The sequence below is a fragment of the Sorex fumeus genome, unplaced genomic scaffold (genome assembly GCF_029834395.1).
Source record: "Sorex fumeus unplaced genomic scaffold, SorFum_2.1 ptg000029l, whole genome shotgun sequence".
NCBI classification, from domain to species: Eukaryota; Metazoa; Chordata; class Mammalia; order Eulipotyphla; family Soricidae; genus Sorex; species Sorex fumeus.
The window spans coordinates 4,849,383-4,872,013 of NW_026606086.1; the positions used below are offsets into that span (position 1 = coordinate 4,849,383).

The 22,631-nt window shown below is 53.3% G+C and overlaps 1 pseudogene; it reads left to right on the forward strand.

Moving 5' to 3' along the window:
* Positions 1–718: 718 nt before the first annotated feature.
* Positions 719–21,979, forward strand: LOC130024613 (vacuolar protein sorting-associated protein 33A-like; annotated as a pseudogene).
* The last annotated feature ends 652 nt before the right edge of the window (positions 21,980–22,631 follow it).

A 22,631-nucleotide genomic window follows, 5' to 3' on the forward strand; every position in this document is an offset into this window, starting at 1 on the left:
AAAGACGGTCACGTGGCCTCAGTGTGCGCCTCTATGGGCGCCGGGGGCTGGGGTCCGCCTCGCGCGGGGAGACGGGCGCCGGGGGTCGCCCGCCGGGAGTCGCGGGCCCTGCTCCGGCCCCCGCCAACCCACCTGGCGCCACGGAGCTCGGGCATCCAGCCGGAGGCCCCCCAGGGACCGCTGCGCGGGCAGTGCCACCTCCTGCGGCTCCGCAGACACGGGCCGGCCCCCGAGGGACGGGCAGGGAACCCCCGGGACGGGGGGAAGCGGCCTGAGCAAGGCGCTGTTGGGTGCTGGTGGGCGAGACCCCCCCTCGCCAGGCAGGGCCCGCACCTGTGCAGTTCGCACGGCGGCCAACAGAGGGCGCAGCGAGCCGCTCACCTGCCTGCTGGGGCTGCTGGTCGGTCCATCACTGGGCAGGACCCGGTGATAGCCAGGGGAACCCGAGGACCCCCTGAGACCGCTCCCAGGAGCCGGGGTGGGGCGGGGGGGGGGAACATGCCCTCGCAAGGCCAGCTGGAAGTGCAGGGGAGATGACGCCAGGGCGCCCTCGTTCCCCAGTCCCCAGCTTCCCGGGAGGGTCCCTCCAAGGGAGCAGAGGCAGCGCTGTGCCCCTGCTCTGCTGGGGGTCTGGGGGGTCTGTACAGCCCCCGGGAAGCGCTGAGTCTCGGAAGCCTGTGCCCTGGCTCCGTGGGGCACCCCCGGCGCCCCTAGCGGTATGGAGGGAGATGAGGGGGTGTGATGTCACTATTTTCACGTGACCGCGGCGTCACGTGGCGGCGGGGCCCAGTGGAGCCAAGGCCACGCACCTGTGGTCAGGCGGGTGAACCTGAACGTGCTGAGCGAGTTCCTGGACATGTGCGCGGGCAGCAAGCTGACAGCCGGGGCGGGTGGCGGCCTCTGGGTCTGGGGGCACCACCCAGAGTCGGCAGTCCGGAGAGAGGGGGCGTTGCGCTCCCCGCCCCTGTGGCCTGGCTCTGGGAAGGAAAATGGGAGTGACCTGAGTCCTTCTCAGCAGGACGATTACAGCCCCGCGTCCAGGCACTCCCCGCTGTCCCTGTGTGCGGGGTGGCGCTGCATGCTACCCTGGGTACCACTTCTCCCAGCTGCCTGTTCCTCCACGGTTCGTCCAATCAGTTATGCCAAATGGGGAAAAAGGACCCTGGTGTCGCACAGGCGAAATGCTCACAGGCCGCTTGGCATTCATCCTGGCCCCCAGTGACACCATCCTTTCCTAGGTAGAGGCGAAGGTCAGCTGGAGGCCTGACTCTCTCAGGAGCACCTGACACTGTCCCAGCTTTCCAAATACTCTCTCAGAATTAAGATACCTATGGGATACCTACACGAGAGGTTTTCATTTGATTGATGCTGGATTATATGACGCCTGTTACATGCTGGGTTGAACGGTTTCCTTGGCATTTCACCCACGGGGTTCATGACCCCAGTCTGACCCCAGGACACTGCATACACACTCTTTGTGGATGACAGTGAATGTGCTTCCGTGGCCAGTAGCGCCCCTTGCCCTGACGCTGTTTTTCTTCAGGCCACAAAATAGGAGTGTGGTTAGCTATTGCTAACGGCAAGTTTTGTTTGTCCAGAGTTTGCAAATGACTGTTGTTTGCTGTTGGCCATTATTGAAATCCCTTTTACTAAAAGAACGGGAAGCTTCTCTCTCCCGCAGGCAATAGTTTGAGATGAGTATCTCACAGGACCATTTGGCTTGATTGCACAGTACTCACTTCTAAAGGTACAAAGGTTTTGGTTATTATTATTTTTTTGAAACTGTCATTCTGGACTCTAGCAAGAGTAATATGATGTTCCACTTCTGGAGTAAGTGGTGTGCAGAGCTGTCTGGTTTTTAGAATCACTGACGCTGTTATGAGTGGTAAATGTTTTATCTTCTGTGGACCTTTTGTTTATTTATTTGAAATAAAAAAAAAACATTTTATTTGGTGACCTTTAGGAAGAGGACGAGCGGAGAGAGAGTAACATTTCAGGAGAGACCGTGGGCTTCTCCAAAGACAGAGAGAGCCCCTACACACATCCCAACATTAGAAAGGAAAGCACAAAAGTCCCCATCTCAAGGAGAGCTGCGGGCACCGCATTTGCTCGGCTACATGGGCACAAGCAGCTCAGGGGCTCGGGCAGCATAGGAGCCTTCAGTGGACCTTTCAAGGGTGGGTGTGCACCCCCCTCTTCTCCTTCACGGAGCGGCATGTCTTCTGATTGTTACTTCATGTGGCTCAAAGTTTTTCAGACACAGGATTGGTTACTTCAGCCTGAATTTATACACCTGCCTTTGGGGAATCTCTATTTTTATACTAAAGTGGTTTTGAATTTTATTTGGGGGCTGGAGCGATAGCACAGCGGGTAGGGCGTTCGCCTTGCAAGCGGCCAACATGGCCGACCCGAGTTCGATTCCTCCGCCCCTCTCGGAGAGCCCGGCAAGCTACCGAGAGTATCTGATATGCCAGACACAGTAACAACAAAGTCTCCAATGGAGACGTTACTGGGCCCGCTCGAGCAAATCGACGATCAACGGGAGGGCCTTTACCTTTACCTTTACCTTTGGGGTCTCGTGCCAGTCAGTGCTCAGGACTTACTCCTGGCTTTGCACTTAGGATCACTCCTGGCAGTGCTCAGTGGACAGTATGGGGTGCTGGGGATAGAACCCCGGGTCAGCTGAATGCAAAGCAAGCACCTTCACCACTCTACTTTCTCCCTAGCCCCAGGTCTCCTGAGCACTGCCCCTGGGCACCTCCTGGTGGTGAGTCTTAGCAGTTCGATGAGGCTTGGCGCTGTGGTGGCAGGGATATCCCAGGCCACTCCAGTGGCCTCTCTTGGGATGCACATGGCAATGCTTGAGACCCTTGTGGTGCCAGGGGGCGAAGTTGGCAGTCATGTGTCAGGCATGTACCGTAACCCCTGCATTCTCTGACTCAACACTAAAGTCTACTGTGCTTTGGAGTGGGAGTGTTAGAACACCTGAGTTTTTGTTGTTGGTCTGTTTTGTTTGGGCCACCCCTGGCAGTGCTCAGACTTACCCCTAGCTCTGCACTCAGGAATGACTCTTGGTGGTGTTTGGGGACGGTGTGGGAGGCCGGCAATCCAACCCGGGTTGGCTGCCTGCAGTGATGTCCGCGTTTGGGTCGGCTGCTAAGCTTTAGGATTTCTGTTCACCATTTGTATGTGTGCTTTCCTAGGAACATGAGGTGGAGAAAATGTTCACACTCAAAGGAAGCCGCTTGCAAGCAGCGGATGTCAAGAATATCATTTTTTTCGTCAGACCCCGGCTAGAACTGATGGATATAATTGCTGAAAATGTGCTTAGGTATCTCAGAACTGATGCTTGGTCCATACGGAATCATTCCTCTAGTGGTTTTAGTGCTCATCAGGACACCTTTGCTTGCCAGCGCTTTAGGAAGTGGATCTTTGGACAGATGTGAGAGTGTGTCGGAGGAGAATGGGGGGTCAGGAGTAGGATACTCTGCAGCCAGACAAGGATAGATCCTCGGAACCCAGTGTGGTCCCCAAGTTTTCCAGGAGTGACTTCTGAGTGCATAGCCAGGAGTTATCCCTGAGCACCTGCAGGTGTGGCCCAAAAACTATAAATAGAGAATGGGAAACTTTGTGCATTGGGGCTTGGGGAGGCAGGGCAAACCACAGAAACCCACTCTCTCAGGACAGTAGGAAGCTCCGGCCTGTCTCAGAAGAAGGACCCAGATATTTTTATAAAAAGAAAAACAGCTAGTGGTTCTTTTTCAAGTACTGAATACCATATGCTCAAATTTCATAAGCAACGTCAGGAGAAGCTGATTAAAATGTAATGCTGCAGCATTTATGGAGGAAGTGCACCAGCCCAGTCTGCATTACGTTTGATCGACGTGGCCCCTACGAACGGACTTAAAAGCATGCAGGGTATTTGCGCAAGATCAGGCACGGTGTGAAGCAACCATTTATTTTCCTAGAGACATCGCTTGATTAAATAGAAACATTTTTTTTTTCGGCAAGAAACAGATGTCCATTGCAATAACCCTGAGAGGTTTTGGGGTTTTTTTTTTCTCTTTTTGGGTGACACCCGGCAATGCACAGGGGTTACTCTCTGGCTCTGTACTCAGGAATTACCTGCGGTGGTGCTCAGGGGACCATATAGGATGCTGGGAACTGGGAATCGAATCCGAGTCAGCCGCGTGCAAGGCAAACGCCCTACCCGCTGCGCTGTTGCTCCAGCCCCAACCCTGAGAGTTTTCATGTCCCATCAATGGCCCAAGAGAAGCAGCACTGCCCCTTGGCAGAGCACAGGTCAGCGGTTTCCAGAAAAAGCATCACATCAAGAGAGCAGGAAAACTCGAAACTTGGGCCGAGTCAGTAGTGGGGGGTTAGCTGATAAGCGTCTCTTTAGAGCCCACTGTGTGTCAGGCACAGGTGGGGCCCTGGGGAACAGTCCTCGCGTCGGGGCCTCGTGACAACGCACAGTCCTTCTCTTGCAGTGAAGACAGACGTGGCCCCACAAGAGATTTCCACATTTTGTTTGTGCCCCGGCGTAGCCTGCTGTGTGAGCAGCGGCTGAAGGACCTGGGCGTCCTGGGCTCCTTCATCCGTAGGGAGGAGTACAGCCTGGACCTCATTCCCTTCGACGGGGACCTTCTCTCCATGGAGTCGGAGGGCGCCTTCAGAGTAAGTTCAGTGTTTTCCCTTTGAACTTGACACTCGTTTCTGCCTCGTTTGTGATGGTGACACTCACACTGGCATTTTAGTGATTCCTGGAAGTGTCCAGTTTCTTCCTTTTGGGGAGAGATGGGAGTTGGGCCACACCCAGCAGTGCTCAAGGTTTACTCCTGGTTCTGTGCTCAAGGATCACTCCTGTGCATGCTCGGGGACCATATGTGGTGCTGGGGCTAGAACCCAGATTGGCTGCGTGCAAGACCAGTGCCTTCCCCTGTGCTGTCTCTCCGGCCGCTGCTCCTCTTGCTTATGGAGAACCTCCTGTTCCAACAAATTGGCTTAAAATTGTTGTTGCCCTTACTGAATTCTCAAAAATCAATTGGCCTTAAATGTGTTGATTTCTGGTGTTTCTCTGCTGCTGTTCGATGTTTGTCCTTGTGTCTGTCCCACCCTGACTTGACTGTGGCTGTGGAGGAAGCTTTGAGAGTGGAAGGCAGGGCCGCTCTAGCCAGAAAGAGTCAAGTCTGTCACTGCGTTTTTCCAGTTAGCCCTTTGTGAGTGATTTTGTTTCCATGACTCGCCTTTCCCCTTGATTGAGTCTTGGCAAGACCTGAAGACTTTTATCTTACATTTTCATTTTCTAGAATTAAAATTGCTTACATTTTTCATTCAAACTCTTGAGGTTCTGCAGTGTGACCTCAGGGCTGGGTGCAGGGTGTGTGGGAAATTCTGTTTCTCCCACACGCCCGTCCCAGCCCGTTTCCTACTGGTTATTTTCAGCACATATTTATTTGTGATTTATTTGAGATCTCCAAGCCTGCACAGTTTGGGACTGGACCTGTCAGTAGCTAGACAGTTACACCCTCCAACTGCCGTGTAACCCCAACAACGGCCAGGATCCAGAGATTATCACAACAAGCTCCCGGGAGCACGCGGCCGCGAACATTATTTACTTTTCTCTAAGTTTTCAGGGTACCTTAAATATCCAACCCACACGGCAGAGCCTGGCAAGCTATCCGTGGTCTATGCCTAATAGACCAAATTGATATGCCAAATCCAGTAATAAATGGATCTCATTTCCCTAACCCTGAATATGCAGAGTCGAGAAGGATATGGAAGGAGAGGCTGATAAAACACCAAGGCAGACATAGGCTGCCAAAACGCAGAAAAGCAAAAATGATTGTCTGTACTTTTAATGCTCGTCCGCTGGCATCTACTGCATCCATTGAAGACCTTATGGTACAAGCGCGAAAGATCAAGTACGACATCATTGGTCTGACCGAAACGAGAAGACATCAATCCCATCATGCTGTTTTCGACACTGGAGAAGAACTGTTCCTTGGAACATGTGATAAAAGAGGCGTCGGTGGTGTTGGTATCCTTGTCAATACAAACTTAGTCATGAGCATTGATTCATTCGAATGCCTAACAACCCGAATCGGACAATTACACTTGAATAAATGTGGCTCACTACCGGAAGTTTCTATCTTTGTTGTCTAGGCACCAACATCCAGTTATGGTGAAAGAGAAACTGAGAAATTCTACATGGAGCTGGAGAAGTTCTATAAAGAAGATCACACCTTGTACAAGATCATTGTCGGTGATTTTAATGGCAAGATAGGACCAAGAAGATAAGTCGATGAACTGCACATCGGAACCCATGGCCTGGAATGGAACGAACAGGGTGACAGACTGTCTGAGTTCATCATGTCAACCAAAACCTTCCATGGTAACTCACAATTCCAAAAGGCTGAATCTAAACGTTGGACATGGGAGTCTCCCGATGGACGGTTCCACAATGAAATAGACCACATCATATTCAATCGGCGGTTTTGCCTAACCGATGTTGCTGTTGTCCCAAAATTCCAAACGGGATCAGACCACCGTCTTCTTCGTGCAAAATTCTACCTCACAGAATGAGGAGAAAAGAATGCAAGGTTTAAGAAGAGGACTCCCAGAACAACCACCAACTGGGAGCTCTTTGGCTCTATTGCTGCAACATGGGAAGATGCCGTCATTGACAACATTGATGAGGAATACGATCGAATGATTCAGCACCTCCATGATTGTGCAAGGAATGCCAAGAGATAGATAACCACAAAAAACCGTCTTTCTTCGAACACTTGAACTTATTCGCCAACGTGGCTTGGCACATGCCTCAGGCAACCACAAGCGAACATCCGAACTGGCAAAACAGTGCAGAGAAGCCATCAAGGATGACCTCAAAAACAGGAGAGCTGCTGTACTGGTAGATGCAGCAGAAGCTGGGAAAAACATTCGTAATGCCCGCCTGTCCTTCACCAACTACAAAACCAAGATGACTGCCCTCCGACATCATGATGGATCTATCACATCTTCCAGAAGGGCAATGGAGAAGATTATTCATGACTTCTACTCAGATCTCTTTAATAGCCACATCCACTTGCCCACATACCACATACCACATGATGGATATGTCGTTCCCAATGTTCTCCCTTCCGAAATCCAACATGCCATCTCGTCGGTAAAGAAACAAAGAGCACCTGGCCCAGACAAGATCAGACCTGAACAACTGAAGAACTTACCATCAGTACTCATCAATACATTGGCTCGACTTTTCACACGCTACCTGTCTGAATGCAAGGTTCCATCCCAATGGAAAACCAGCAGGACTGTACTACTATACAAGAAAGGAGACACCCACGACATTGGCAACTATCGCCCAATCTGCCTATTGTCTGTCATCTACAAATTATTCACTCGAGTCATCCTGAATAGGATTAGCAGAACGCTAGATGAAGGACAACCATGTGAACAAGCTGGATTCCGAAAAGGATTCAGTACCATCGACCATATCCACACAATAACCAAGCTCATTGAGGTATCTCGGGAGTTCAAGATGCCGCTCTGTCTAACGTTCATTGATTTAAAGAAGGCCTTTGATTCTGTTGAGACGGAAGCGGTCATGGAAGCCCTAGCCAATCAGGGCGTACAAACTCAATACATCAGGATCCTTCGTGAGCTCTATTGCGGATTCACTACCAAAATCTCACCATTCTACAAAGAAGTAATCATCCATATCATGAGAGGGGTTCGGCAGGGTGATACCATTTCACCAAAACTCTTCAGTGCCACCCTCGAGAACATCATGCGACGATGGAATGGGAAAACATGGGAGTGAAGACAGATGGTCGGCAACTACACCACCTCTGCTTTGCTGATGACATCGTTCTAATAACACCAAACATCAGCCAAGCGGCACAAATGCTGAACGAATTTGACCGTGAATGTGGAAAGGTCGGACTACAGCTGAATCTTACGAAGACAATGTTTATGAGAAACAGCCTTGTTCCTGGCACTCCATTCGCTCTCAACGGAACCACCATCTCCGAATGCAACGGTTATATATACCTAGGTCAAGAAATCAACATGATGAATGACCTGGCACCTGAGTTGCGCAGGAGGAAGAGAGCGGCTTGGAATGCCTTCAAGAGCATTGAAGAAATAACTAAAAGGACAAAGAACCTCCAGCTACGAACACATCTCTTTGATTCCACTATTCTTCCTGCATTAACATATGCCTCAGAGACCTGGACCCTACGAAAACAGGATGAGAACGCTATTCGGGTCTCTCAAAGAGGAATCAAAAGAACTATGCTTGGAATATCACGATTCACTCAAATGAGAGATAGAATCCGGAGTTCTGATCTTCGTCAACGCTCAAGAATCAGGGACGCTGTCTCATTTGCCAAGACATCAAAAATCAGATGGGCTGGACACGTAATGAGGTTTACAGACAACCGCTGGACTAGAGCCATTACTGATTGGATTCCACGAGACATCAAAAGATCACGTGGACGCCCACCTATAAGATGGTCAGACTTCTTCGTCAAGACCCTAAATGATCGGTTTAAGGCTCTGCATGTTCCTAGAACGAACAGATACCATTGGGCTACGCTAGCACGCAACCGGGATGAATGGAGACATTACTGGCACCCGCTCGAATAAATCGATGAATAACGGGGATTAAGTGATTAAGTGATAAGTGATTTATTTGTTTGCTTTGCTTTGGTTTTTGCTTGGGGCCTCACCTGATGATGCTCAGGGGTTACTCTTGGGGGTCCTCAGGGGTCCATATTTGACTCTTTGATGCCAGGGAAGCACCTTCCCACTATACTATCTATCTGGCTCCCTGGAGTTTTTCTTTTTCAAATATTGTCTTTTTCTGAAAGGTTGTGTTTTGTTTGCAAATATGATTTTAGATGTTTTGTTTACTATCTTTATGACAGGGAGCACTTCTGAAAAATTTCTCTTTCAAAGTGTCAGGTTGGCTCTTAGGGGTGCCCGGGCCAGAACTCTGGCTCTTTCTTCTGTGGGGTGAGGTTTCTCCATGCTGAGTCCCTTAAGATAATCTGTAGACCCAAAAGCATTGATTTGAGTTTTCACCCAGATGTTTTTCCTATGGCACATTCTTCACTGGAAATAGGGAAAATTGGGCATGGCTGGAGTTCTGGCAGAACGAGTGGGGACCCCCCCCCCAATTGTGTAACCACCACCTAGAGTGTGCGACCCTCAGCCTCAGCAAGAAAGGGAGGGAAAGGGAAAATAAATACTGGAATGAAGGGGACGATGCAAGGGGGAAACACATCAGCTTGATAATGTCTTCTAAAAACGGCGTACTGGACCAGAGAGATAGTAATGTGGGTAGGGCACTTGCCTTGTCCCTTGCAGACCCGGGTTTGTTCCCTGGCACCCCATACGGTCCCCCAAGCTCCGCCAGGTGTGACCCCCAGTGCCAAGCCAGGGAATTAGCCGGAACTCGTGCACGGCCCCAAAGCTCCCAGTGCCTGTCTGCGCCCTCTGCGCCCTCTATCATTGGAAGCTTGTGCAGGTGTGTTTGAGACGCGACCGCGTTTTCCTGCATTTCTTGGGCGTGTGTGTTGATTTGTGGTACTGCTGCTGCTGGTCTCAAGACACGACCTTTCTAGAACGCAGGTGCATCACCAGATTTCCAGGCATCATTTCCCCTCGGCATGTTGGTCTCAGCAGCACCTTAATAGAAAGAACCTGGGGCTCGCTTTGGTTCTGGGCTGCTGTCACCCAGCTCCCTGTGGGTTTGCTCACGTCTCTGGGCTTCATACTGTGGAATCCAGAACTTTCCTGGGCTCCCTGATGGTCTCTCCCCACCCCAGTCATGAAGCAGGGAGGGGCTTGCATGGCCTTGTTTGGTGACAGGACACAGGCCTGCATGCCCCTGTGTAGTAATAGGGTACGGGCCTGCCTGCCCCTGTGTGGTGACAGGACTAGGGTTTGCCTTCCATCCGAGCCATTGCAGGTCTGGGAGCGGCCTCTCTGCTCCCTTTCCCAGTCAGCAGTGCAGAAGCGTTGAGGAAGCGGCTTGGTCACCCCAGCTGAGGATAGGAGCTATCTCGTTCACACCCAGGGTTCCTCCTGGCCCTGCGTGGGCGGGGCAAGGCCATCCCAACAGACAGACCCCAGACAGGTCCTTGCCACGGGCCCCACATCCGCCCGTGGATGCTGCATTCACGCCTTCTCTCTCGCCCAGAGCCACGACGGCCCCGAGCCCGCATCACCTGGGGAGCCCCGAGTTCAGGACAGGAGGGACCCACACACCACCAGTTATGACCCTAGGGGCTTTTAAAGAGGAATTGCAAGGGCTGCAGCTATATACATTCGGAGGGCATTTGCCTTGCACGCAGCTGACCCAGGTTCAATCCCCGGCATCCCATATGGTCCCCGAAGCACCACCAGAATAATTCCTGAGTGCAGAGCCAGGGGTATCCCCTGAGCCTCACCGGGTGGGAGTTGTTAGAGGTGTCTCTGTAGTAATACGCCATTTTTCAAAATGAATGTTTTGTTGGGTGCTCGTGGCTGGGCAGGGCCAGGCAGGAGCCGGCTTAGCTGTCTGCAGGCAGACACAGTTCCCGCTCTGAACAGTCACCTGGGCCCCTGAGCAGTTTGAAAGAGGCCCCCTAATGCTTTCCTTCCCCTGAATCTTCCTCTCTGCTCTGCTCCAATGCGGAGTTTCTGGTCCTTTTCTGAGGACTCTTTGGACATCCCGACCAGGATATTTTGGACTGAAGTGTGAGGCTGCACCCCAGACTTGGCAGAGACATCCTACATGATCTTTTGGGATCTTATGCTCAATCTGGGCCAGGCTCTCTGTGAGGTCTCCCTCTCTACGCCGCCCTCAGTCTGCACCCCTCGTCCTCACGCCTCTGCGGTGCACGCCTGTTGTCTGCTGCCTTAGACAGGGTCAAAGATTCCACGATGAGGGGCTGGAGCAATAGCACAGCAGGTAGGGCGTTTGCCTTGCATGCGGCAGACACGGGTTCGATTCCCAGCATCCCATATGGTCCCCCGAGCACCACTAGGAGTAGTTCCTGAGTGCATGAGCCAGGAGTAACCCCAGTGCATTGCCGGGTGTGACCCAAAAAGAAAAAAGATAAAAAGAGAGTCCCGCGATGGGCACCAGCAGTGCCGCCCCATCAGGTGGAGTGCAGGTGAAGCGCGTTGCGTGATTTCCCTCCTCTGCTCTCCGCACTTGCTGGATGAAGGGATTGAGGCACAGGAGAGATCTTGAGGCCCCGCTGGGGACCATGTGTGCTCTGTCAGCCCTGCTGAACCACCCGGTTGGGCGGCGCGTGCGTGCTCTTTGTTCTTTCTGGGCCAAAGATGTTTCTTTTTGTCTGTGTGTAAAATGGACCTTGTGGCCCTTCTCCGAGACCGTGGCTGCCCTCCTGCTATCCCCTGTGACACTCGCTGCTGTATGTGGGAGAGGCTGCCTGCCCTTCTACAAGCCCAGAGTGTTCTGCTGTGTGGTCACGGGGGCAGGCAGAGGCCAGCCTTTCCTCGCCGCCCAGCAATGCTTGCCCCCAGTAGAGATGCTGCCTTGAGGCCTCGGTGCTGACTCACAGAGCCTGTGCCCACGTGCCTGGCCCTCTCCCACAGGAGTGCTGCCTGGACAGCGACCAGACGGGCCTGTACCACGCGACCAAGGGCCTGATGAAGCTGCTGGCCTGTACGGGACCATCCCCTAGATCTTCGGCAAGGGTGAGTGCGCCAGGGTGAGCCGGGGCGGGGAGGGAGGCCTCTCTCCTGCGGGTGGGGTTTGGGGCTCCACCTCGCAGTGCTCTTGGCTCTGTGCTCGGGCCACCAAAATAAGTCTGTCTGCGTGCAAGGCGTGACCCCTGGCCCCTCTGCTGTCTCCCAGCCCTCTTTCCTTTTCTCTTTTCTGTTCTTTATCTTTTCTTTTCCATCCCTACTCTCCCTCCCTCTCTCGCCCTCTCCCTCCTCCCGCCCTCTCCATACACTGCAGTGCTCGGGGCTCACTCCTGGCAGGGTTTGAGGGATTGTACGTGGTGCCAGGAATTGAACCTGTGTCAGCCACCTGCAAGGCAAGCATCCTACCCACCATACTGTCTCGGGCCTATCTTGCTTTATTTTATTGTTCCATTTTTTTCCGCCTTATTTTTAAATTTTGGATTGCCGGGGTCTTTTTAGCTTCATTTTAAAATCCGCCCATTGCTAAAAAGGCTCTCCCTGACTCTGTACTTTGTTCCCAGCAAGTGGCCAATATGATGATGAGGATGAGGAGAGAGTTTACAGAAAGTCAGAATTCAATATTTCCTGTTTTTGATAACCTCTTGTTGCTTGATTGAAATGTGGATTCATTAACGCCCCTTGCGACTCAGCTGACATACGAAGAACTCGTCGATGAAATTTATGGCTTCCAGAACAGTAAGTGAAGCGACATCATTTACTAATAAGTTAGCTGAGTAAAATCAATCTCAAAAGTGTCTGTTTTTAAAGGTGTGGCATTTGTGTATAAGTCAGAATACTTGAAAATGTCAGGCACTGACTTTCAGCCCAAGGTTAAAGCGAGTTCGAGCCAGGACACCATCGGGGAAACTGAGGCGAAGGCCTTGTGCAGAGGGCCATGCGGTGTGCAGCCCCGCTGCTCAGGCCGCCCAGGAAGGCGTGAGGAATAGAGCGTTTCTGAGGGGTGCCTGGGTCTGAGGTCAGGGGACTTTGGCCCCGGGTGTTAGATTCTGTAGCATTTCAGATCTGAGTGGGGGCTAGGAAAGCTCACGGGGCTAGTGCCAGGCGCACAGCCAGCACTCGGTTCCATCCACGCTCCTGCCTCATCCAGTGAGCACTGAGCTGGGAGTAGCTCCTGCTGGGATACAGTCTGAGAAGTTTCCCACAGTCTGATTGTGTCTTTTCTTCAGAACAGGGAAGAAAGAGGGGTAGGCCGCAAGAGGGGTAACTCCGGCGACTTCAGGAGTGGCCCTGGCCGGTGGCTGGGGAAACAGCCCTGGGGATAGAGCCCCGGTCTGGAAGGACGGGGATGCAGCTAACTGCATGGGGTCTCTCTGGGGACACAGAGCCCTGCAGCTGCTGAGTGTTGGCCAAGTCCAGACAGTGCTGTCAGTCCAGTGTGCCAAGCTGGTTATCGCAGAGTGGATTGCGATGGCGTGTGTGTGTGTGTGTGTGTGTGTGTGTGTGTGTGTGTGTGTTCGTGTGTGTTAGTGTGTATGTCACTGCAGTGGTGAATGCGTGGCTCAGTGACAGCGGCCACGGAAGCAGAACAGGACCACACATGGAGGCATTTCCACACAACAAAACGTTTTCCTGCTCTTTCATGATTATGGGGGTGTTTCCGGTTTGTTTTTTACCAGTTGTTCCAAAGGATAACTTCTTAAGTTGCTTCCTTTTGTGGGGACAGTCGTAAGCAGTGCCCAAGGAACTGTGGGGCTGATCTCGGTGATTTTCTGCTCTGTGGGGCCAGTCCGTGGCCCTGGGGCCACCGGGGCTGTGCCTGGCAGCGGCTGGGGGTGATGCCACACACACAGTCCCTCCCCAGACTCCTGCTCCAAGCTTTCACTGGCACAGGAGCACCCCGTGCGAGGGGTCCCCACCTCCTGGTGCTTCTGCAAGTCCCTCGAGGGATCTGGCAAAGGTGCTGGGGTGGCTGGTGCGGAGGTGTGAGAGATGGGGCTTGTGGGGTGCCTCCGGGGGGGAAGGCGTTTTGGGAGCTCACAGTCTCTTCACATCACACACCTACTTCTGATGAAACATTTAATTAAGGGAGAGGGCTGGAGTGATAGTACAGCGGGTAGGGCATTTTCCTTGCACGCGGCTCAGCCCGGGTTTGATTCCCAGCATCCCATAGTGTCCCCTGAGCACCACCAGGAGTAATTCCTGAGTGCAGAGCCACTAGTGACTCCTGTGCATTGCTGGGTGTGACCCCCCCAAAAAAGAAAAAATTATGAGAAATCTGAAAAACAAGGAGAAATTGGGCTTCCTCATAACCCCCCAGCTCTGCGCCCGTGGCTGGACCGAGGGCGATGGCAGGCCCGTGCAGGAGCTGCGTGCAGGCTGCCTGGGCCAGCGGCTGCCCCTCTGCTTTGAGCTGGAATGCGAGGTCTTGCCGACCTCGTGTATCTCAGCATGTGCTCAGGCCCCGGGTCCCGCGGCCACCGTGGCGTGCTGTCTCCAGACGCTGGTGCCCGGGCTGTTCCGAGGGGCTTAGGATTTGGAAAGCATCCGAGAAGTATTTTTCTTCCGTCGGTCACTTTCTCTCCCCACATTCTCCGATGCAGGAGTTCTTCTTGTTGCTTTATGATTCTCAGCACCCACCCCACAGTGCTCAGGGCCCACACGGGGCAGTGCTCAGAGGAACAGACAGCTGGACTTGAGCGTGCGCTGCCCCCGATGACCCGTCTCTCTGGACCCACAGCAGTGGAGCTGATTGTATGTAGACACGTCGGGATTTGTGTTGAAAGTGGAGGAGATGATTTTTTGAAAGGAACCAACTTGGAGCTAGAGGCAGTGCAGCAGTTAGGGTGAGTTTGGTCCCCAGGACCGCATATGGTTCCCCCAGTCACTGCCAAGAATTAGCCCAGAGCACAGAGCCAGGAATAAGCTTTGAGCACTGACAGGTTTGGCCCCAAAATCAGAGAAAGGAAACAGAAAGGAAAGAAGCCCTCAGAGCTGTCTCCCGCCCTCAAGCAAACTTCCATGCTGAAATGATTCCTGGGATCTTGTTTTTGTTTTTGTTTTTCTTTTGACTTTTCTTTTTCTTTTTCGGAGAGTATCTTGCCTGCATGGCAAAGTCTGGCAAGCTACCCGTGACGTGTTCTATATGGCAAACACAGTAACAAGTCTCAAAATGGAGACGTTACTGGGCCCGCTTGAGCAAAATCGATGAACAATGGGAGGACAGTGACAGGGGTCACACTTCGCAATGCACAGGGGTTACTCCTGGTGCTGCACTCAGGAGTTACTCCTGGCGGTGCTCAGGGGGCCATATGGGATGCTGGGACTCGAACCTGGGTCTGCCCCGTGCAAGGCAATCACCTTCCCTGCTGTGCTATCACTCCAGCCCCATCCTGGGCTCCTCTTGGCTTGTTGAAATGTCGGTATAGACGGCATGCACTTGCACGCGCCAGCAGGACAGACCTGCAGTTAGGCCGCCCTGGGGCATGTTTCCTCGGGTGGCCCCATCCTGAGTTCAGTTCGGGCTGGCAGTGGCAGGAGGCGTCCCGCGGGCCAGGCCAGGGAAGCCGTGCGTGAAAAGCGTGAGCGTCCTATGCTCGTGCGCATCTAGTGACTCAAAGCCCAGTGCTCTCCCCTGACAGGAAGTCTCTGGAGTCTCACTTGGGTGTCCCCTCCCGTGCAGGTCATGTAAAGCTGCCACCCAAGAAATTTGCCCTGAAGAGGCAGGGTGACGGGCAGGACCTGCCCACAGAGTCCAAGAAGCTGCCGCTGAACTCAGCCGAGGAGCTCTACGCTGAGATCCAAGACCGCAACTTCAATGCCGTGGGCGCCGTGCTCAGCAAGAAGGCCAAGGTGATCTTGGCTGCCTTTGAGGTGACTGGGGCCTGGCGCCAGGCGGCAGGCAGGCTGTGGGCGCCCGGGGAAAGGTGGTGCCAGGCCCTCTCCCTGTGTCAGGTCCTTTGCCAGTCATCATCTGCACTCCCTGTCCCTCCCACCTTCCTCCCAGCTGCTGGCGGTGGCGGCATCTCCACTAGCTCCTGCATCTAGGGAATCCGGGTTCAGCCGGAGCAGGCTGGGAAGGCGTGTGATAATGAGAGCACAGTCCCCGGCCCCCAGCTTCGTTAGCACCTCGCGCCCTCCTGCTGCTCATTTAGTTTGGGTTCAGCTCACTTTTGAAACCTGAATCAGTAAAATGATAGAAGCTGAATTTTTTAACTCTGGGGGAAGTTTTTAAAAATCACTTTTTCCTTTGAAGGGTGATTTCCTGATTTCATCTTTTTAAGGAGTTATCTCCACTATATCAGTATTTGTATTTCTTTGGGTTTTTGTTTTGTTTTGTTTTTTTGAGGGGAGGCACACCCAGAGGTGCTCAGGGCTAACTCCTGGCTCTGCGCTCAGGGATCACTTCTGGTGGGCTGAGGCAACCACATGGGATGCTGGGGATCGAACCCAGGCTGGCCGCATGCAAGGCAAGCACCTCGCCACTGTTCTGTCACTCTGACCCCATGGTTGTTGTATTTCTGAAGTTGCTTTTGCTCACTTGGGTTTTGTTCCTCAATTTTTTATTTCCTCACCGTGACTTATAAAGCTATGGATAAGAAGTGTCAGGCATTCACTGTTCCAGCTCCGAGCTCGCCATGGTGTCCAGTTCCCTCCCTTCCCGCTGCCAGTGCTCAGGGCTGGCTCCTGGCAGGCCTCGGGGTTCTGTGGGGAGGCCGGGCACTGAGCAAGCGCCTCCCACACTGTATAGCTTGGACCCAGGAAACGTTTTACACTTGATTTGCTATTGTTGAGGTCTCAGGCTATACGAGCGTTAGCTTTTGTGGCTTCAAGGCACAGTTTGCTGAGCTCCACATCCCTGGCAGGGACCATGCAGTGTCAGGTGTGGCCTGCGTGGGCCCTGGGCTCCCTCCCGTCCACATGGTCTCTCAGTGCTGCAGGATGTGGCTGTCGCAGTACCTGGACCCACCAACCTGCCTTTTCTATTTTCCTGTGGCTGTGGGATCTGGTTATAGCCTAATTCGTTTTGTGTCCATTTCTCACACTAAAAATTAATTTGGTGGAGCCGGAGTGATAGCACAGCGGGTAAGGCGCTTACCTTGCATGCGGCTGACCTGGGTTCACTCCCCAGCATTCTATGTGGTCCAGGTGCATGCCAGGAGTGATCCCTGAGTGCCAGGCCAGGAGGAAGCCCGGGGTACTGCCTTGCACGTGATTCAAACATGCCCTGGGCAACCCAAAGACCCAAATTCTTAAAAATGCACTCTTGGCAACCAGGGCTGGAGCTGGGGCACATTGTGTGTGTGTGGGGGGCGTGGGAGGGTGGGTGGCCTGGGTGCATTCCCAGCACTGCTTTGGCTGTGTCTGGGGCATGCCCCGTGTGTGTGTGTGTGTGTGTGCGTGTATGTGTGTGTGTGTGTGTGCGTGTATCTGTGTGTGTGCGTGTGCGCACACGCACACACACAGGTGTGCGAGGCCCTGAGTGCTGTCCCCAGTACTGTCATGACCTTCTCCCCTCCCTCAGGAAAGGCACAACGCCAAGACGGTGGGCGAGATCAAGCAGATTGTCTCCCAGCTACCCCACATGCAGGTGACACGGGGCTCCCTGGCCAACCACACCTCCATCGCCGAGCTCATCAGGGACGTAACGAGTGAGTGCCCTGTCCCGGGCTCAGGCTCAGGGTGTGTCACTGGCTCCCTGCTACTTCTGGGGGGCGCCCCGGCTACCTTTTCACTTGTGCATTGTTCCCTGTGCCAGCCGCTGTGTCCTCACAGAAATGTTCCGAGTGTGACTGTTGGGTTCTGCGGGGTCAGGTGGTGCAGCAGGACTCTCCCAGGCTCTGGGTGGCGCCAGCACTGCTTCGCCAGACCTGGCAATTCTTGCTGAGGTTGGTTTCAGTCTGATGTGGCGAGGAGCTGGAGTTGGAGCGGTACTGCAGTGCCTGGCACACAGCCGGCCCGGGTTGGATCCCGGAGTCCTATATGGTCTCCGAAGCCTGCCAGGAGTGATCCCTGAGCACCACCGGGAGTGGCCCCCAAAGTAACCAAAGTAAAATGCCCTTGGGAAATTGCTTTAATTAGTGTGAAGGGGAAGCTGCTAGGGCCCAGGCCCTGGGGCTCTGTGTCTAGGCGCACCTCAGGGCACAGGCCATCAGCCTCTCTGTTCTGGAATGTGCCTTCCTGGTGATGACTTAAACTTGGTGCTTGCTTGCTACTTTGCATGCCTTTGGGAGAAATGAGCATTTATCCCACTTCTGAGTTGCTCGTGTGTTAATTATGTTTCAGCATCTGAAGACTTCTTTGATAAGTTAACCGTGGAGCAGGAGTTTATGTCTGGAATAGACACTGATCAGGTACGTGAACACTAAAACTGTTTTAGCCGATAGTTAACGAGATTGGCAAACAGAACTCGAGGTAGGAAAGGAATCGCTTTGATTCCTGTGTCTGGCCTAAATACCTGTCAGAGCAGTGCAAAATGTGCGGAAAGAGATTCTGCCAAGGGATAGGTTTCTGTTGACCGGGGGTAGTGTGTGTGTGTGTGTGTGTGTGTGTGTGTGTGTGTGTGTGTGTGCGCGCGCGCATGTGTTCCATTGCTGTTTGCTGTCCTCAGAGAAACAAGACCCAGCCCTGAAGCCCAAGACTATTGAAGCCCATCAGGGATTATTTAAGAGCATGGGTTATATGATCCCTTTTCCTGTCTGCCTGTCAATAAATCCCGCATTCTCACTTGCAGCAAGCAAGCGCCCAAATTCCCCACAGTCCCTGCTACTTTACTGATGCTGCTCAGGTGTCGCTGACAAGTGGGACAGTTGCACCCGCCGCCCTTAGCCCCGGAGCTTAGGTTGTCCAGGGAGTGTGGGCAGGAGTATTAGCCAATCTCCAGCCTCTCCTTGATTGGGCCTCTCAGGGGCCGGGGAACGCCCAGGACTGCAGGCCCAGACCCGGCTCTCACACATGAATCTGCCACGACTCTAGGTCAACAGTTACATGGAGGACTGCATCGCCCAGAAGCATCCACTCATCAAGGTGCTCAGGCTCATTTGCCTGCAGTCGGTGTGCAACAGTGGGGTCAAGCAGAAGGTTCTGGATTATTACAAAAGAGAAATTCTCCAGGTCAGTGTTTCTAAGTGACTCATTTGCCAAGGGGGAAATTTTTTAAAAAGGCAGTTGGCCTTGCACGTGGCCCACCTAGGCTCGATCCCTGGCACCCATATGAGTCCCCTGAGCCCCACCAGCACTGATCCCTGAGCACAGGAAGTGGGGGGGGCAAAAGCAAACAAAACAAAGGAGACATCTGGACAATAGCACGTCAGGAGGTGTGGTTGGCCTCCTTTTCTTACTCAGTTATTTCAGTACACTGTCATCTATCTTGTATATGTGGGGTCCAAAGAGCTAGAAAGGGGCTGGAGCAATAGCACAGCGGGTAGGGCCTTGCACGCAGCCGACCCTGGTTCGATTCCCAGCCTCCCATACGTTTTCCTGAGCACCGCCAGGAGTGATTCCTAAGTGCAAAGCCAGGAGTAACCCCTGAGGATCGCTGGGTGTGACCTGAAAAGCAAAACAAACAAACAAACAAAAAACCAAACAAACCAAGAGCTAGAAAGGGGTAAGGCACTTGTCTTGCATGCTGCCGGCTATGACTCAAAATCAATAGTATCAAAATGAGAATGAAAATGTTCGCTCCCTCTTCGGAAGTGGGAGATCTAGCAGGCTCCCCAACTTCTCTGGCAGACATACGGCTACGAGCACATCCTGACGTTACAGAACCTGGAGAAGGCCGGGCTGCTGCGGCCCCAGCAGTGGGGCAGGAACAGCTACCCCACCATCCGGAAGACCCAGCGCCTCTGGATGGACGATGTGAATGAGCAGGTGAGCCGAGTCTTCATGCACACGCATGCGCATGCACGCCATCTAATAGGCGAGCTGAGCCTTCACGCACATGCATGCGGACCAACATACACACACAGACACATACATAGACATACACACACACATTTCCCCAGTGTTGTGGCATCCTGCTGGTGGGAAGGCGCTGCCCTTGCAGAAGCCAGGACTGAGAGGGGCTTTTTGGGGGATGCTCGTTGAAAATGGGGGCTGGGGGTCGGAAGCGGGGGCCCTTGTCCACTTAGGCCTCAGGGCGGGGGAGGCTGGTCTGGACTCAAGGAAGCCTCTGGTCAGGGAAAAGGCCGGCCTCAAGTAAGAGGATTGGGGACCAACACAACTGACTCACTGTGGGCAGTTGGGGCTGCTGGACTCAGAGTCACTGTGAGAGAGGGGGGGTTTCAGACTGGGGGTGACTGTGATGCTGGGGGCTGTCACTCTCACCCTTGGGAGATTTGGGCGTGGCTGTGCCCTGGGGCCTCGCCCCCTGGAAGAATGCCTGAGAGTAGCTTGGCTGGGCTTAGAGCTCTCCACATTCCCTCCCCCCTGTGGGCCAAGTTTCTATAGGAGAAGTTTCTCACCAAATCGATGAACAGTTTTTCTTCTGTGGGGGTCGATGGAATCTTTCCCGGGCAGACAGTTGAATGTTCAGACCCAGCGGTGCTGGGGTTTGGCCACGCACCTGCCCTCTGCACGTGCTGCCGGGCACTGGCACCTTCCAGCACACATGGGCACCAAGCAGCTTTCTGAGATTGGTTTGAGACAGGACTCAGGGCCAGGAGAGGTGAGGGCAGAGCCATGCGTCAGCTCTGCACCACCAGGTCTGATCCATAAAGCTGTAAGGGCGGGGGTGGGGGAGAGAGAGAGAGAGAGAAGGAGAGAAGAGAGAGATTGGGAAATTGGGTAGAGGGTGGAGATGGCAGGGCTGAGCGGGGTAGGCTGGAGCACACTGTGTTCCTCCCCAAAGTCAAATCCAGGATGGCAGCGTGGAGGACGTTTGCCTTTAATGCGGCCAACCCAGGTTGTGATCCCTGAGTGCAGCACCAGGAGGGAGCCCTGAGCACCGCAGGGTATGGCCTCCTCCGAAACAAACAAACAAAAAGAGATCCCATGGCCCATTGGCAGAGAGGAGTTGGTTGACTCCAGGTGTCGCTCTCGAATCCTCCGCAGAACCCCACGGACATCTCGGCTATGCCTCCCTCAGCATGCGGCTGGCCCAGCTGCTCTCCCGGCCTGGTTGGCGCAGAATCGAGGAATTTCTGCACATCCTCCCGGGTCCCCACTTCGAGGAGTGGCAGCCGCTGCCCAGCTGCCTGCAGAAGAAACGTAGGTTTGTGAGTGATTTTGTTTTCGTGACCCGCCTTTCCCCTTGATTGAGTCTTGGCAAGACCTGAAGACTCTTTTCTTACATTCTCATTTTTAGAAATAAAATTGCTTACATTTTTCATTCAAACTCTTGAGGTTCTGCAGTGTGACCTCAGGGCTGGGTGCAGGGTGTGCGGGAAATTCTGTTTCTCCCACACACCCGTCCCAGCCTGTTTCCTACTGGTTATTTTCAGCACATATTTATTTGTTTGCTTTGCTTTGGTTTTTGCTTGGGGCTTCACCTGGTGATGCTCAGGGATTACTCTTGGTGGTCCCCAGGGGTCCATATTTGACTTTTTGATGCCTGGGAAGCACCTTCGCACTATACTATCTGTCGGGTCCCCGGGACATTTTCTTTTTTAAATGTTGTCTTTTTCTGAAAGGTGGATTTTTGTTTAAAAATATGATTTTATATGTTTTGTTTACTATCTTTATGACAGGGAGCACTTCTGAAAAATTTCTCATTCGAAGTGTCAGCTTGGCTCTTAGGGGTGCCCGGGCCAGAACTCTGGCTCTTTCTTCTGTGGGGTGAGGTTTCTCCATGCTTAGTCCCTTAAGAGTATCTGTAGACCCAAAAGCATTGATTTATGTGAGTTTTCAACCAGATGTTTTTCCTATGGCATATTCTTCACTGGAAATAGGGAAAATTGGGCATGGCTGGAGTTCTGGCAGGCCGAGTGAGACCCCCCACCCCCCAAGTGGGTAACCACCATCTAGAGTGTGCGACCCTCAGCCTCAGCGAGAAAGGGAGGGAAAGGGAAAATAAATACTGGAATGAAGGGGAAGATGCAAGGGGGAAACACATCGGCTTGATAATGTCTTCTAAAAACAGCGTACCAGGGCCAGAGAGATAGTAAGGTGGGTAGGGCACTTGCCTTGCCCCTGGCAGACCCGGGTTCGTTCCCAAGCACCCCATACGGTCCCCCAAGCCCCGCCAAGTGTCACCCCCAGTGCCAAGCCAGGGAGTCAGCCTGAACCCGTGCACTTCCCCAACGCTTCCGGTGCCTGTCTGCGCCCTCTGCGCCCTCTGCCATTGGAAGCTTGTGCAGGTGTGTTTGAGATGTGACCGCGTTTCCCTGCTTTCTTGGGTGTGTGCGTTGATTTGTGGTAGTGCTGCTGCTGGTCTCAAGACACGACCTTTCTAGAACGCAGGTGCATCACCAGATTTCCGGGCACCCTTTCCCCTCAGCATGTTGGTCTCAGCAGCACCTTAAGAGAAAGAACCCGGACCTCGCTGTGCCATCGGCCCCTGTGGTTAATGTAAACAATTTTTTTTTAATACGGAATTATGGCTGGAGCGATATTACAGTGGCAGGGCGTTTGCGTTGCACGCAGCCAACATGGCCGACCCGAGTTCGATTCCTCCACCCCTCTCGGAGAGCCCGGCAAGCTACCAAGCGTATCTCGCCCGCGCGGCAGAGCCTGGCAAGCTCCCCGTGACGTATTCGATAGGCCAAACTCAGTAACAACAAAGTCTCCAATGGAGACGTTACTGGGTCCGCTCGAGCAAATGGACGAACAATGGGAGGGCCTTTACTTTTTTCACTTTACTTACGGATTTCTGGGTGGTGTGGAGATAGCTTAGAGGGCTAGAGGCCCAGCATCACCTGGGGAGCCCGGGGTTCAGGACAGGAGGGACCCACACACCACCAGTTATGACCCTAGGGGCTTTTAAAGAGGAATTGCAAGGGCTGGAGCTATATACATTCGGAGGGCAT